Here is a 12,192-nt window from a genome sequence, read left to right on the forward strand (position 1 = left end):
GAACTCTATCGAAGACTCAACGACGTACACGATCCGCTTAAGATAATGCAGTCTTGTCAAACCAGATGGCTGTCGGTTGAAACAGCGGTCGGTAGAGTGTTGGAGCAATGGGAGGAATTGTCACACTTTGCAGCTGCAAGGATAACTGAGAAGTGTTACACAGCAGAACTCCTACATTCGATGAGGTGCGACACGACGAACTTGGTTTACCTTGTTTTTGTAAAGCCGATACTTGCAGAAGTACAAAGTGTGAACAAGGCGTTTGAGTCCAGCTCGGCTGACAGCCTAAAGCTGCTAAGTGACCTAACATTACTAATTGAAGGGCTGTCAAAAAAGCTCGTCGTGCCTACGTGCCGTGCAGACCCACTCAGTTCAAGCGTCGACGGCTATGTTAATATGACGTCGGACCTCGGCTACGAGACTCAAAAAAAGCTGCAAGAGCTGAGAAAGGGTGGTTTTTCGAGAAAGGCCGAGCTCGTATTTAGACAGCGGTGTGTCGGAGTTTTGTCTCATCTGCTGAAACAGCTCCAGCAAAGATTACCTGACTACGTGCGAATACTCAGACAAGTTTCCCTGCTGTCAGTTGGGGATGCACTTCGTGTAGTTAAAGACTCGTTGGTGCCCCTTAGCAATTCCTGGATCTGCCACAAGGAAAAATCGCTGCCATTAAACTGCAATGGGAGAAGCTCACTCTAGTCAGCTGGAATAACCGTGCGAGCACAGTTGCATTCTGGGACGAAGTCAACAAATACAGGGACGCTTCCGACAAAAATCCCTTCTCCGAATTGGCCGAGTTTGCTCTTGCCATGCTGGTTCTGCCCTGGTCCAACGCAGAAGTTGAACGCCTGTTCAGTCAGCTGAACGTTATCAAATGTAAACAGAGGAACATTGTCAACACATATGATGAATGCCATCTTGACTATTCGAGCCGGACTCCGGAGGCAGGGTAAATGCAGACTACGAACTGCCGCCAAATTTAGTTCAAAAGATCGGCACGATGGAAGCGTACGCTGCCAACAGAGCTGGAAGCCCACCTGGACCTGGGACCAGCGGTACGAGTGGACAGTCGCTTGTAGATGAAGCAGACATCTTTCTGTGATTGTGCCTGTAGTCAGTCAGGACTCATCAGTGTCTATTCAGTACTTTCCATTTCTGAAACTTAAAAAAAAAAAATATTTTTGAACTTTAGCGTAAAGTACGCAGTCTCTAGTCGATAAATACTATAGTCGACGGTTTTTAGTCGAAGAAGAAAAAGTTCTTTCTTTCTTTTTTATATTATTAGTTATATTTATTTACAAACATAATAAAATGTATAAAAATGAAATTTTTTGGCAAAAAAATACATTTAGCGGTATTTAGCGGGTTTTGGGAGTTCCTGTTGCGGGTTTTTAATTTTTGAGTTGGCAACACTGTTTGGAAGCCTGCTACCATAGAGTTAATACTCTATGCCTGCTACAGCTGGCGGCGCCTCAGTGCAACGTGAGATCGACTGTGATCCACGTAGTTACTTTTCTTTTTTTTTTTTTTTTCACATCCGACAGGGCAACGTCACGGAACTAGTTCCTGGCTCAGTTGTCACGAACAACGTCTGGTCCACCGTGGTTTGGTCATGGAGGAAGCTCCATGGGTTTGGTCACAAAGGTATACATTCGATCTCGCTGTATTCACTGTCGGCTGCCGCGCGGGGGACGACGGGAAAAATGACTTCCCGCTTTCGGTCCGCCATAGCCTTTGTCATCGTCGTCGTCTGTTGAGGTTCCGTTTGGGTAGTTCGGACGATCCAAGGTGCTGTGAACACTGTAATTTGCTACAGTAATGGTCAATTGCGCTGTCTACGGAGGCGGCAATAGGTCACGAGGGTGTGAAAACTCCGAGAACAGCACAGCTGTCAACTTTTTGGGGTAGACGCCTGCTGTGGCGGGTCTTGCACTGTTGCTTCTGCTACGTCGTTTTGATAAAGCATTGCTGGGCTGACTGTCCCGCTCGATGTGATATAAACGCGGTTGTGTATGTGCAGATGATCGCGCTTACTCAATGACAACTTCACCCCGCCGGGGTGGCGCAGTGGTTACGGCGCTCGACTACAGTTCCCAAGGACGCGGGATCGGATCCCGGCCTCGGCGGCCGCTATTCGATGGAGGCGAAAAGCAAGGCGCCCATGTGCTCTACGATGTCAGTGCACGTTAAAGAATCCCAGGTGGTCGAAATTACCCGTGTCCTCCACTACTGCGTCTCTCATAGCCTGAGTTGCTTTGGGACGTTATATACACAGTGTTCTGCAACTTTATCGGGCACCCTTCTGAAAAATTCTGCCGCTTCAACCGGAGGCTTATTTACGGCGAAACAGCGCGCAAAACTTGCTTGTTGTTGACCCTTTTGATGCGTATTAAGTTGGGCAATGGTGCTTGGCTGCACATGATGAAAAACCAGATCTCTCTGTGTAGAGTTTTTTTGGATGGTGAAGGGTGGCAGTTCCTGGCCCTACGGGGCTGGGACGGTAGATCAACGCCGCTTGCGGCGGGGGCTAGCCAGCCACTGATTTTTATCTGCTGTAGGCCGTCATTGCACCCGCCACCGCTTCGGTGGTGGCGGACGACAGCTGTTGTAGCGGCGCGCGGCTTTCTCTCCCTCTTCTTTTTTTCTTATCAATTTTCTCTTCTGTCCGCACGAGGCAGCGGAGGTGGCTCAGCTACAGAGCCAGTAGCAGGCCCGTGCATTTTATTTTCTTTTTTTCCTACAGCCACAACAACAACTACGTACGTAGAGTTTGAGGCGGCGAAAGACGCCAGCAGCGACTTTTCGGCGAGAATAACTGCTGGCGCCATCTGTCTTTGCTGGAGGAAAGTGCTACAACCACTGAGGTGAGCAATGCGCGTGGCTAGCTTTGAACGCAACGTTCCGGTCGAAAAGCCTATATATACATATATATATATATATATATATATACCTGTTCCCACTCGTGAAGCACTATTCGCAACTAGGCGCGGATGCCTTAACAGCCCAACTCTGCAATTGCTACATTCCTCCTCCCCTACCTAGTATTTATCCTCCGTACACTGGGGCTTCCAATACAGAACTCGATGAGCCGTTTACCCTCTGGGATCTTGACTGGGCACTAGAACAGCTAAAGCGAAAGTCAGTCCCAGGTGATGACCAGATTACACACTCACTCATTCGAAAAAAGAATATTATCTGAGCATTATAAACTTGCATTGGGAAGAAAGCACACTCCCAGCATTTTGGAAACAATCATTTATAACCCTACTTCCAAAGCCAGGCAAAAAAACTGTGCTTCGAAACCTCCACCCAGTTTCTTTAACATCATGTCTGGGAAAGACCATGGAACGGATGGTGCTCAGTCGGCTCGAGGCTCATCTTGAATCCACAGATTTCTTTTCCCCTCAACAAATTGGCTTCCGAAAAGGTGTGTCTACTCAGGACCTTTTTTCTCCTCACGCATAAATTTGACCCTCCGCCCTCTTCCCAGATCCAAGCCATAGTGGCCCTTGATGTGCGTAAGGCTTTTGATAACCTTGCCCACGATCCTCTATTAAAAATCCTTGCCTCTACTGGCTGTGGTCCAAAGATCTACGGCTACCTCGCGGCATTTCTCCGCGACCGCACGGCCAAGTACTGTCTCCTCGTTTCTATATCTGATCTTTTCCCCCTCACACGTGATACTCCTCAGGGCGCTATTCTGTCGCCCACCCTTTTTAACCTTGGAATGGCTCCCCTATCTCGTATTCTAGCGTCTATCCCAAACCTAAAACATACAATATTCTATGCAGATGACCTTACTCTTTGGTGCACTTCTGGGTCTCCTGGAGCAGTAGAGGAGACCCTACAGCAAGGTATCGATGTGGTCGTTAGCTATCTTGTTAAAGTAGGGTTATTTCCAGGACCTGAAAAATCCAAATTGCTGCTGATTGCAAAAACTCGCTATCAACGCCAACATAACCAGCTAATCAATCTCGCAATGGCAGGGTACCCCATTCCTCGCGTATCGTCCTGCTGGATCCCTGGACTTCATATCCATGAGTCAACTAATCAGGCCAATGTATCTACAACCGTTAAAGTGTGCAATCAGCTTACGCATCTAGTTCGCCGCATAGTCAATAAGTACGCTGGGCTACGTAAGGGTCAAGTCAGGCAGCTTGTCCACGCATTAGCACTTAGCAAAATTTTATATACAATTCCTTACCTCACTCTAACCTGTCGCCAACGATGTAAGATTGAGGTTGCGCTTCATGTATTGTACAAGGCTGCACTTAACGTCCCTGTACATACGTCCACGGAGCGCCTATACTCTACGGGGCTGTTCTTATCCCTGGGAGACCTCATACAGCAACATTGAGACCGGCAAATGGCACGTCTTTCTAGCACCAAACAAGGACATTGGATACTACAGCAGGTTGCACTCAAACCTATCGACCTCCCTATAAAAACCCCTCCTTCTTCGTTCCAGCATAACCTCAAAATAACCCCCATTCCAAAAAACGTTGCGCCCGATTCTAACCCAGGCAGACAATCCGCTCGCGTTGCAAATCATGTTCACCCTACAGATTCCACGATCGTCTACACAGATTCATCCCGAACTGACGTCGGAGCGGCTGCTTGCTCAATTGAGAGCTGTAGCTATGTAGTGACGCATGCCCTCGGTTCTTACATAGATCCTCCTCCTACAGCGACTCTCGAGACACTGCCAATAGTCGCTAGTATTCAAGACCTCGCACAAACACCCCCCATAACCCGTCGGGATATATCACATACACTGATTCAATACAGGCTATATGCGCCATTCATACGGGTCGCATTCCTGAAGAACTGCAGGATGATCTGCACAGAGCTCTAACCAAACTACGTGCCAACACTTGTCACGCTGAGGTGAATTCCTAGTCACGCTGGAATCCCAGGCAATGAGGTAGTGCATCGCCTCGCCCGCGAACTTCAACACCGGGCGCCTGGGATTCCCTGGCCTTGTCCACTCACGTGGGACCACTACTCTTCACTACAAAAAAGAAATCAACATTCACTATGACAACTATGACGAGAGAAAGGTACAAGGTTCTCGATGCGGATTTTCAGAGAATAGCAAGGAGAGATAAGAATGCCTTCCTGAACATACAGTGCCAAGCAGTTGAGGACAACAGCCAATTGAGGAACACAAGAGCTCTGTATAAGACAATCATAGATATCAAATGAAGCTTCTGTGCTAAGCTGGGCGTGATAAAGGACAAGCGAGGCAGGGATCTCACTGAAGCGTCAGAGATAAAGAAGAGGTGGCGAGAATGCATGGAAGAACTGTACAAGAAGGACCCAGGTGTGCAAACCCAACATAAGATGGTTGTGATCACTGATCTCGAGCCAGGCAACCTGAAGAGTGAAGTTGAATGGGCCTTAGCCAGCCTTGCTAAGAACAAAGCTAGTGGAATTGATGGCATTCTAGCTGAGTTGCTTCAAAACCTTAACTATGACGCTGTTAACGTTCTGTATACCTTATGTCAGCAAATTTGGGCAACCCTGCAGTGGCCACAAGATTGGAGGAGGTCAGTTTACATCCCCATTCCAAAGAAAGGCAGTGCCAAAGATTGTTCTAACTACCGCATGATCGCGCTTATTTCGCATGCCAGCAAGGTGATGTTGAAAATTCTCCAAGGTAGGCTGCAGCAGTATGTGGATCGGGAGCTTCCGGACTTGTAAGCTGGGTTTCGCAAGGGAAGAGGAACTAGAGACCAGTTTGCCAACCTTTGCTGGATCATGGAAAAAGCTAGAGAGTTCCAGAAATCCATCTACGTCTGCTTAATTGATTATGCGAAAGCGTTTGACTGCATAGATCACATCAGATTGTGGCAAGCTCTCCAAGAGATGGGAGTTCCAATTCACCTCATCTGTCTTCTCAGGAACCTATATGAAAGACAAGAGGCCACAGTCAGAATTGAGCATGGTCTTACTGATTGGTTCCCGATTGAGAAAGGAGTGATACAAGGCTGCATACTGTCACCCTGCCTATTTAACCTATATGCTGAGTGCATCATGAGGAAGGCCAGGCTGGACGAGTCTTCAGCTGGAGTGAAGATTGCTGGAAAACGTATCAACAACCTTGGATATGCAGTGGATACCACTTTAATGGCAGAAAGTGAAGTGGAAGTCAAGATACTTCTGATGCGCGTACAAGAAGAGAGTGAGAAGACATTAAGAAGACAAAGATCATGGCGTCTTGCCCTATCAAGGCCTGGAGCATCAAGGGACAAGAAGTGGAAGCCGTGACAGATTTTCTCTTCTTGGGCTCCAAGATTACCCCGGAAGGTGACTGCAGCCATGAAATTAGGAGACGCCAGCTTTTGGGAAAGAGAGCCATGACTAGCCTTGACCGCCTAGTAAAGAGCAGAGACATCAGACTGCCAACCAAGATCCGTATAACTCGTGCTATAGTCTTTCCAGTTGTGATGTATGGATGCGAGAGTTGGGCTGTGAAGAAGGCTGACCACCGAAGAGTTGACGCATTTGAATTGTGGTGCTGGCGGAGACTCTTGAGAGTTCCTTGGACTGCCAGAAGATCAAATCAGTTGATATTGTCGGCCATAAACCCAGCCTGCTCATTGGAGCTTCAAATTCTAAAGTTAAAGCTTAACTACTTTGGTCATCTGATGAGAAGAGAGGAGTCGCTGGAGAAAGCTTTGATGTTGGGAAAAGTTGGGAACCTCCCATGTGACGTCGCATGGGTACCGTAGCATGGGCTCGCTAGGCGTGCTCACTCATTGGACATTTCCAAGTTACGCGGGCAGGACGAGCTGTGTTGAGGCGCTGAGGCGCCGTCACGACTTTACTTTTTTTTTCTTGAGCTTTGGCATGGGCTTAGTTGAGGTATGTTGAGAGGGGAGAGCAGAAGCATCATTTTCGATCGCCCATATCTTTGGACCTAATAAAGGTAGCTTAATTTTTTTCTTTTTGCTTTGCGGTGACAACTGATGGCATACTTATAAACAAGCGTCAGCTCATGACATCAGTGGAGATGCAGCGGCGCTGGCGACAGAAGTGACTTGTGGTGTAGGCAGAAGCCCGAACTGTCTGCATTGGATGCGGGGCGCTTGCTGCGTTTTCGGGCATAATTACCGGTATTTCCGCAAGCTGTGGTGCGGTTGGTTGCGCCACGAGGCACAAAAAACAAAATGGCACTTGTTTTAACATGTTTTTTGCGGTCGGATAAAGATGAGAGCGAAGGGCAGCGGCATTGAGCGCGACAAGTAGACTTCGGTGACGGATTACCTTCGCGGCTAACGTGCGTTGCACTTCTGCACTGCAATTAGATGAGTTCGTTTGCAACCCTTAATTGTCGTGATTACTTTTCGGTGGCACGACGAAGAGTGCAATAACAATAAACGCCTGCAGCTCATGCCCATTTTGATATACTATTAAGTCATAATTAAGAATTTTAGACGCAATATTCCGTGTGCGTATGATCCCGCAGGAAAGCTGCACTACTTTCATTCACCTGCAGTATTGCCCGTCCATATTCAAACAGAAAAAGAGACAAAAGCTGCTGCGAAGGTAACTGCAATTACCTTGAGCGGTCACTCCAGCGCGATATTGCCGATATAACAGGCCCGCGGACTTAATTGTAAAGTAGCTTTTTCTTTCTATGTACTTTCGCGAGTTTCGGGTGACTCTTCATCACCGATTCTATACCAACATCGTTATGATCCGAGCAGTCCCGCACCGTTATTTCTCATTGAAGGTCATTAAGATGCAGACAAACATACAATATCTATGTAAAACCAGAATATTTAAGTATATATGGTACATGGAGTTTAATGTCCCAAAGTTAAATTGGCTATGAGGGGTGTGAAATGAGCATAATAGATGACGCGCATTCGAATAAAAAAAGCATCAGCAGATCGCGCAAATTTCGCTGCAAGCGATCGTGGAGAACATTAATTTGCATCTGCACTCATGCGTCTCTCCTAGAGAGCAAAGGGAAAAGAAATGAGAACATTCTCACAGGCCTTCATGTATATATTAACCTGTGAATGACCTTGGCTACGTATAAGATGAGACAGACGTCAAACGTCTTTTTTATCGAGCAGGCGAAAACAAGTTGGCAGCGCAATATGCGAACATGTTAATTACTAAAAAACTGAGTTCTTATTAAATATGAAATTTTATGACTTAAGTTGGCGGTAAAGCGAGCTAGAAATGTAATTTCTAGTTCACTATATATAGTTGCCGATAATATTGTTCCTTAAGAGAAAGTGCTTGAAGCAGCTACAAAGGCGCGCAGTCAAAAGAGTCGGCATTTGAAAACGCACTTCCAGTCATTCGCATCGTCGTCCTCCTTGCATGCGCTAGGAATAGGCCCGGGAGTTGAGCAATGTGGACTATTAGTCTTTCTCGTACATTGCGCTTGCTCGTTTTAATTTAACTTAATCACTCACTGCAGTCGCCGCACGCTGTTGAGGCCACGGATAAGGAAGCAAATGCAGCGCTCTTCGCCAGGTAATTCCAGCAGTAATCGGCTGATAACGTGCTGAAATACTCTCCAGCCATAAACCGAACTATTTCTACGCAGAAGCGAAGCTTACGCTTCAGAATATTCGCACGCGCAAACTCATTTCGAAGGCAACGTCGCTTGGCGCAGTGTAGGTGGTATAAGCACGCTGCTCTTTTGCCTACACCCCATGTCGCTGCCGATCGCAGTGCCACCTTTGTTTACAAACTTGCGCGTTTTCTTGTTTTCGTAATCAGCTTTTCATGGACCCTTTAAAGAACCTATTCGACCTATTCGCACCATATGTAATAAAACTGCTATTTACAGTTACAATAAACTAATTTTCCTGATAAACAGCATTTCTTCCAAGCAACTTATCCCCATTGTTCACAGAGGATAAGTTGTCTTCACAGCACAATGTAAACGAGAGTAAATTGAACACAATTGAACACCAACGGACAATTGAACACCAACGGAAAGGGGAAGAATGTCAGGGCCTTACCACAGCGAAACAAAACACACTGCGGAGCGAATAAAACGAGCAATGGGGCCAAAGCGCTAACGGCGACACAAGAAAGATTGCTCCTCGCGGGACAGCAACTCACAGGAATACGCCTAGGCTGTACCTGCAGGCACTGCTTCCATCTTCGTGTCGGCGATCTTCTTTTAGTCGTCCGTGCACACCCTGCTGGCCCATGACGCTCGCCGGTTGCTCCGCGCCGGCCTCTCCGCCGGGGCAAAAAAGCCCGGCGCCTACCCTCTACCCTCGTCTGTCGCCGCTAACATCACGCCCCCCAAGATTATCTGCTTGCTCATGCACACTCGCGCTGCCCGTGCAAACACAATACAAATAGAAAGACGCACGCGCGGTTTAAAACACATAAAGGGGCTGCGGAGCCCTACACAGTTTAGTGCAAAAACAGTGATCCAGCCATGCCTCTCCTCAACGTCATTACGTGTGATCGGTGCCGAGCCGCCAGTGGAAAGTGCAAAGTCCCAAGTTGACCAGGTCGATGATCTCGAAGAGGGAATTTTGCACGTGACTTTTCAGTCACGAGCCACAATCTTAATTGTATTGGAGCCGGCTGGATGCGACGGATTCACAGCCTCGGCCGTGAAAATGAGAGTCTAGGCAGAAAACCTTGAGACAATGCATTAATGGAATTTCTCGTTCGGATGTCGGGTCCTCTTTCTCGTCGCGCCCATAACAGCTCGACCATGCTAGCGATTGGTGTGTCAACCTTACAAGACAGGTTCATTAGCTTCGATCCACGCAGCGAGAACCAAGGCATTGGCGGTCACGGAGTTTTGTCTGGCGGGCGGCGAAAGGCAGAGGCACATTGTAATATTCTTAAGCCGTGGACAGAGTTGTTGCTTAACAGTGCCACATTCCGCTGAAATAGGAGCTGGCCGTGGAGCTGCCACTGCCGCTTCATCATCGTCCCTTGATTGAATCATATGATCGCTTGGAAGGGCGCTGTACCTTAGAACTGCATATTTTTATTTATTTATTTAGCAAATACTGCCGTCCTGTATCACAGGCCTTAGGCAGGAGTGGGGTACAAACATCCTTGTAAAAACAAGATGAACATTACAACAGAAGCAGGAAACAGTCAGAATCAAAACCAGAGCATGCCACACAAAACCGAGTGCAGAGGCAAGAGAGTTGACAAACGATGTCTAAGTTGACAATGAACAAAGGCATTAAACTTGGCCCAAAATGGGGAAACATAAGAGCCCTATGCTTCATTAAGAGCTTGTAAAAATAGATTCACGGATTCGCAATTGACAATGTCGGTGGTTAAACCATTCCATTTAGTGATGGTGTGGGGAAAGAAGGAGTATTTAAAAACATTTGTTTTACACGAAAACGTGGCGACTCTTTCAGAGTGGTAGGAGCGTGTAGGGTGACGAGATGTGTGCTCAACTAAAATTCCTACCTCTATTTTTATTTTAGTGTGATAAAATAAGTAGAACAACTTTACTTTTTCGCTATGACGACTCAAGGCCAGTTCTTCAAGACCTGCGGTTTTCAGTAGGGCTGTTGGAGAAACTTTCCAACTGTAACAATTAAATATAAACCTGGCTGCTTTGCGTTGGACATTTTCTAATTTAAGTTTGTTAGTTTCGGTCCAAGGGTCCCACACTGCTACAGCATATTCTAATATTGGCCTAACAAATGTTTTATAAGCTAAAAGCTTTATTTCTTGTGTGGATTGTGCCAGCGTTCTTCTCAGATAGTGTAGTTGTCGTAAAGCTTTTTTTTCTATACACGATATGTGCTCGTTCCATCGAAGATCAGAGGTTATGTGGATTCCTAAGTACTTAAAAGTGCTTACAACTAAGAGGGGTTCATTGGCTATGTGGTATGTAAAACTTAAAGGATTCTTTTTACGTGTCACAGTCATTGCTACTGTCTTCTTGGAATTTAGGGTCATTTGCCACGTGGAGCACCATTTTTCTATTGCAGATAAAGAATCGTTTAAGAGGAGTTGGTCGTCAGGGCTACTAATTCCTTGATAAATTATGCAATCATCTGCGATTAGTCATATTGTAACATGCACATTTTGAACTATGTCATTAATAAATACTAAAAAGAAAAGGGGCCCTAAGACTGAGCCCTGCGGAATACCGGATTCTACTGGAACAGCATCAGAAAGGATACCATCAATAACCACACTTTGACGTCTCTGCGAAAGATAGGCTTCAGTCCATGAGAGAAGACAATCATATTTGAGTATAGGTTTTAACTTCTGCAGTAATTTCTGGTGAGACACACTGTCAAACGCGGTCTCGAAATCAAGAAAAACAATATCAACTTGATTATGCCTATCTAGTGCTGCCGCTAAATCGTGAACTGTTGCAATAAGCTGTGTTATTGTGGACAGACCGCGGCGGAACCCGTGCTGATCATTAGGAAGGACGTGGTTCTCCTTGAAAAAGAGTGCTTGCTGATGATATGTTCAAGCAGTTTTACTGAAGTGCACAAAAGGGAAATCGGCCGGAAGGAAGAAGGTGCTGATTTGTTTTGTTCTTTAGGAATCGGAGTGATATTGCAAGTTTCCAATCACACGGCAATCCAGAGCGTTCTAGTGATTTTCTAAACATTAAAGTTAAGTATTTTGCACACCATTCCGCATATACTAGAAGGTGTTGGGTATTTCGTCAATCCCTGGCGACTTCTTTACGTCTAAGTTAAGCAAGAGAACTAGCACACCTTCCTCTGTTATACAAATGTTACTGATTGGAGACAAATTGTCAAAAGAAGAACATTGTGGGATGCAGCCGTCATCGTGCATAAATACGGAGCTTAAGTACTGATTGAGTGCCTGTGCTCTTTCTAACTTATCGTCCATAATTGCAGTATCTGCAGAAAGACCAAGAATCGATTTTTTGCGTGGCGCGAGATATCGCCAAAACTTGCTTGGAGAAGAAAGAAGGAGGTTTTTCAAACGAACTGTGTAGTAATGGTGTTTAGCCTTACTGATAGCGTTTCGCAACGACAGGTGTAGCACGGAAATCTTACCGGCAGTCCGCAAAGAAGGACGTCTTGAGTGTTGCTGTCTCGCTTTCTTTACTTTACGTCGAAGAAGCGCGATATCATTTGTCATCCATGGATTGCTACTGTGCAAAATTTCCCATTTTCTTGGAACAAACTCACGTATACATTGGTGAACTAAGTTTTTGAAGAATCGTCACATGCGCTC

The 12,192-nt window shown here is 46.3% G+C and overlaps 1 protein-coding gene across 1 annotated transcript in view; it reads left to right on the top strand.

Moving 5' to 3' along the window:
* The first annotated feature begins 1,473 nt into the window (after positions 1-1,473).
* The window catches only part of LOC146178078 (reticulocalbin-2), a 108,299-nt gene continuing 97,580 nt past the window's right edge, over positions 1,474-12,192 (top strand). Inside the window, exons 1-2 of the mRNA XM_084577926.1 lie at positions 1,474-1,641; positions 2,741-2,861. The gene's annotated coding sequence lies outside the window, so the exon portion shown is untranslated. The remainder of the gene's footprint in view (positions 1,642-2,740; positions 2,862-12,192) is intronic.

The sequence above is a fragment of the Amblyomma maculatum genome, chromosome 9 (assembly GCF_055883805.1).
Source record: "Amblyomma maculatum isolate TAMU_Amacu chromosome 9, ASM5588380v1, whole genome shotgun sequence".
Classification (NCBI taxonomy): Eukaryota; Metazoa; Arthropoda; class Arachnida; order Ixodida; family Ixodidae; genus Amblyomma; species Amblyomma maculatum.